The sequence below is a fragment of the Alexandromys fortis genome, unplaced genomic scaffold, assembly GCF_014885135.2.
Source record: "Alexandromys fortis isolate MF-2015 unplaced genomic scaffold, M_Fortis_MF-2015_v1.1 scaffold_137, whole genome shotgun sequence".
NCBI lineage: Eukaryota > Metazoa > Chordata > Mammalia > Rodentia > Cricetidae > Alexandromys > Alexandromys fortis.
Genome location: NW_026068009.1, coordinates 2902696 through 2908156, shown reverse-complemented (window position 1 = coordinate 2908156; position 5461 = coordinate 2902696).

Sequence of the window (5461 nt, the reverse complement as noted above, 5' to 3'; positions counted from 1 at the left end):
AAGTGTGGGTGTCTGATAATCAGACACCCCCAAATAGAATGGGCTGATGTCAGTCAACTCCTGTTGTATCCTTATTCCCAGCACATAGCCAACAGGATTCACTGAAGGCAGCAACCAGAGTAAGTGGTAGCCCGGAACTTGGGAAAGCAGCCGGTCTCTTAATCCTGCAGCCTGGCTGCACTCTGTCACTGCTTTGTTCTCTACCCTCAACTATCCAGGAGGAAGGTAAATGAAGTAAAGAAATGTAATTCATATGCAGCATGTGTATATGCATGTGCAGAGATAGATACATGCAGAAAGCAAATGCGGAACAGTGTTGGAGGTAAGCCAAGAAGCCCTGCAATGTCCCTGTTGCTAGTGGCATGACCTCAAAGAACCCCCCCCCCCAGTCAGCACTGCTACAGAACAGTTCCTGCACTGTGTCTGAAAGGAGAATGATAGCCCTTGTCAGAACAAAGAGTTCTTTGTGTTTTTTTTTTTAAGTGGAGAAGTAGGTCGATGACTGCAAAAATATCTAGCAATTTTTTTTTAATTTCACAAGAACTGAAACCTCTAAGATTCCTCTCCAATGCTCAGCATCAAATATGGATCACAAAATAGTGGCAGCAATAATGGAAAGAGCTTATAAAAGGTACATAGGTTGCAGGCTATACCCAGAGGTATTCAACAGAAGGGTGGAAACGGCTACCAAAGGATTTGGAAGCCATGATGAGATGTCAGATTGTGACAAAGCCAAATGTCTATTTAATATGATTAAATTAATTCCTGTTTTTATTTGTATGTGTGCCTGATGCACATGTGTGTGCATGCATGCATGCATGCATGTGTGTACCTGTGAGCATGCAGCTCTATGGGGAAGCCCACCATTGCTGTTAGAGGTCCTCCTGGATCACTTCCACCTTAGAGCAAGGCAAGGTCTCCTGCTGAGCCCAGGGCTTCCTTTCCTCCTAGTCTAGCTAGCCGGCTTGCTTTGCTCTGGAAATTCAGTGTCTTGGCCTCTGTGTACTGGGATTATAGGCAGGCTGCCAGGCCCACGTGGCTTTTCCATGGATTCTGGGATGCTGAATTGGTCCTTACACATGAGTGACAGAGCCTTGAATGCCTGTTTTATAAACTAGCTTTATCTGGATACCAGTATCTAGATCACAACATGGGATTCGGTTATGAAAACTTGAATGGTGTAGTAATGTAATTGGTAATGTAGTAATGTAATTTTTTCTCTTAGGAAGTGAAGGCTTTGACCCTGACCCAGGAAGCGGGTAGGCTAGCTGCATGCCTTCACCATTCCTCCTGCATCTCAAAATCAAATCCTCCAGTCTCATCCTAAGCTGTGCAGCAGAACACTGCTGGTAGCTTCTCTCTCATCTCATCTCTAGTGGATTCCACAGATCTTCCCCTCCTAACCTCCCACCCCCACTCACGGTATAACCCCTGCCCCTGACTCCAGCTGCATTCCCTGGGAATCCACTGACCACACGGGGAAGGGAAGGCAGGAGAAACAATAGGTTAACTGCGGATCTCCAGGTCTCCTCTGCCCCTTCAAATCCAATGCTCCAGTCTCATTCATGAGATTGTAGCAGAGCACCGGCTGCAGCCTCCCTTTCCCTCATGCACCCACTGCCAGTGGATCACATAGCTCTTACCTTCCAAACTTACTTTCCTCTACCTACTGCTTTTGTCCTAGCCCCAATCCAGTAGGCATTACCTGAAAACCCATAGGCCACTCTGTCAAGGGAAGCAAGAAGACTAACTGCAGATCTTCACCTCTCCTTCCATCCCTCCAAATCCAGTCCCTAGCCTCATCCCCAGTTCTATAGCAGGACTTCTGCTGTGACCTCTCTGCACTCTCTGCTTCCATTACCAGGGGATTAACTAAGCAGATCCTGGCTGTCTGAATAACTGGCTTTCCTCCCTCTTGTGAGGCCCTCCTGCTGCCCCCAGCCCATCCTTACTCCTAAGTCTCAGGACCTAATACCCAGAGCACATCTTATTTGGGACTCCCAGTGGGCATACATATCAGGACTGCCGATTTTCCTACCAAGCAACACAGAGCCACCACATTCTCCTAAGAAACAGAGGGAAATAGAAATCAAAGAACAAAACATTTATCTAACAAATATCAGATATCAGCACCTAGAATTATGATCTTCCCAATCCCAGATGACTAGATGTTAGCATGAAAACACCATCAATTACAGCCCAGTAATATGTCTCCATTAGAATCCAGCTACTCTACCACATTAGGCCATGAATATTCCAACATAGCTGAAGCCTAGGAAAAAGACCTTAAAAATAGCCTTTATGAATATGATGGAGACCTTTAAAAGGGAACTTAATAAATTACTTAAATCATTGAAAACACGAGCAGTGGAAGGAAATGAAAAAAAAAAAAAACAGGTCAAGATCCGAAAGTAGAAATAAAATCAATAAAACCCAAACCAGGGGAAATTTGGAAAATTTATGAACTTGAACAAGAACCACAGAGAGAAAGCTTCATCAACCAAATACAAAAAGATAGAAGAAAGAATCTCAGGCATTGAACACACAATAAAAGAGATGGGTACCTCAGTCAAAGAAAATAATCTAAGACCAACAAAGTCAAAAGAAGGAAAATACACATACACACCACCACCACCACCAATACTACCGCCACCACCACCAACATGAATAACAAGATAATAAGAGAAATCAACAATTATTGGTCTTTGATATCTTTTAACATCAATGGTATCAATTCCACAAGAAAAAGATACAGACTAGCAGAATAGATAGGAAAACAGGGTCCATCCTTCTGCTGCATACAAGATCTTAACATCTTAACATCAAAGATAGACATCATCTCAGGGTAAAGGGTTGGAAAAAGATATTCCAAGCAGATGAACCGAAGAAAGAAGCTGGTATAGCCATTTTAACATCTAACAAAATAGACTTCAAATTGAAACTAATCAGAAGAGATAGGGAAGGACACTACATACTCAAAGGAAAAATCCAACAAGAGGACACTGCAATTCTTAACATCTCTGCCTCAAACACAAGGGCACACAAGTTTGTAAAAGAAACACCGCTACAGCTTAAATCACATATTGACTCTTGCACACTTAAAGTGGGAGACTTTAATACCCTACTCTCATCCAGACAAAAACTAAACAGAGAATGCTGGAGCTAACTGATGATATAAATCTAATGCGCCTAATAGGTATTTACAGAACATTTCACCCAAGCACAAAAGAATATACCTTTCTCTCAGCATCTCATGGAACTTTCTCCAGGATTGACTACATACTCAGATGCAAAGATTCAACAGATACAAGAAAATTGAAATAACATCTTTTATCCTATCAAATCACTAGAGAGTAAGGCTGAATATCAACAACAACAGAAACAACAGAAAGCTTACAAATTCATGGAAACTGAACAGCTCTCTACAGAATGAAAAATGGGCCCAGACAGAAATGAGAGACTTTCTAGAATTCAATGAAAATCATTCACAACATACCACAACTTAAGCGACACAATGAAGGTTGTTCTCAAAGGCAAGTTCATAGTACTAAGTACCTAAATAAAAAAAAATGGAGCGATCTCACATTAGCAACTTAGCAGCACACCCAAAATCTCTAGAACAGAAAGAAGAAGTCGCACCCAAAAGTAGTAGGCAGTAAGAAATAATCTAATTCAGGTCTGAAATAAAATAGAAATGAACATCAGCAATAACAACAAAATATAAAGAATCAATGAAAGAAAGAATTGGTTCTTTGAAAGAAAACTATAAAATTGACAAATCCTTATTCAATTAACTAAAAGGCAGAGAGAGCATATCCAAATGAACAAAATCAGGATTGAAAAGGGAGTCATGACAACAGACACTGAAAAACTCCAGAGAATAATAATGACATACTTAAATAACCTATGCCCCAACAAATTGGAATGTCTAAAATAAGTGGATAATTTTCTCATTATGTACAGCTTACCAAAGTTAAATCAAGAGAAAATGGGCAATGTAAACAGACCTATAACCCTTAGTGAAAGAGAAACAGTTATTAAAAATCTGCCAACCAAAAAAAAAAAAAAAAAAAACAGCCCAGGGACAGATGGATTTAACGCAGAATTCTTTCAGACTTTCAAAAAAGAGTTAGTGCCAATACCCCTTGAGTTATTCCACAAATAAGGACTGAAGAAACACTGTCCAATTCATTACAGTTAACAGCAAGCACATAGTCAACATCAACTTAAATGGAGAGAAAATCAAAGTAATTCCACTAAAATCAGGAATAAGACAAGGTTGTCCACTCTTGATCTATTCAGTACTTGAAGACTTAGCTAGAGCAATATGAAAACTGAAGGAGATCAAGGGAATGCTCATTGTAAAGGAAGAGGCTCAAGTATCTTTATTTAAACATGATGTGATTTAAATGACCCCAAAAATTGTACCAGGAAACTCTTACAGTTGATAAACACTTTCAGCAAAATAGCTCAAAAAAGTAACTCAAAAAATCACTAGCCTCCTATATACAAATAACAAATGGACTGGGGAAAAAATCAGGGAAAGAACATTTTTCATAATAGCCTCAAATAATATAAAATATTTTATGGTATCTCTAATCAAGAAAGTGAATAACTCATATGATTAAAACTTTAAATTATTGAAGAAGGAAGTTGAAGAAGATATCAGAAACATGCTCATGGATTAGTAGGATTAACATAGTAAAAATGGCCATCATGCCAAAAGCAATCCACAAATTCAATGCAATCCCCATCAAAATTCCAACACAATTATTCTCATATCTTATGAGGACAACTATCAGCTACATATGGAAACACACACACACACACATACACACAAAAACAAGGATAGATAAAATAATCCTATTAGGGAGGCTTCACTGCCCCTGATTCCATGTTGTACTTTAAAGTTATATACTAAAAACAGTGTGGTGTTGGCATAAAAACAGACATGTTGATCAATGGAATTGAATTGAAGAATCAGACAAATTTATACACATACGGACACGATTTTTGATAAGGGGGTCAAAAATTCACACTGGTAAAAAAATGTGTAGCACCTTCAGCAAATTATACTGGTCAAATTGTATGGCTACATGTAAAAGAATTCAATAGATACTTATCATCTTTTTTTTTTTAATTAATTAATTTATTTTTTTAAATTTATTTATTTATTTATTAAACATTTCTGTCTCTTCCCCACCGCCGCCTCCCCTTTCCCTCCCCCTCCCCCAACCAAGCCCCCCTCCCTCGTCAGCCCAAAAAGCAATCAGGGTTCTCTGCCCTGTGGGAAGTCCAAGGACCACCCACCTCCATCCAGGTCTAGTAAGGTGAGCATCCACGAAACTGCCTAGGCTCCCACAAAACCACTAGGTCCAGTAGAATCAAAAACCCGTTGCCATTGTTCTTGAGGTCTCAGTAGTCCTCCTTGTCCGCTATGTTCAGCGAGACCAGTTTTGAC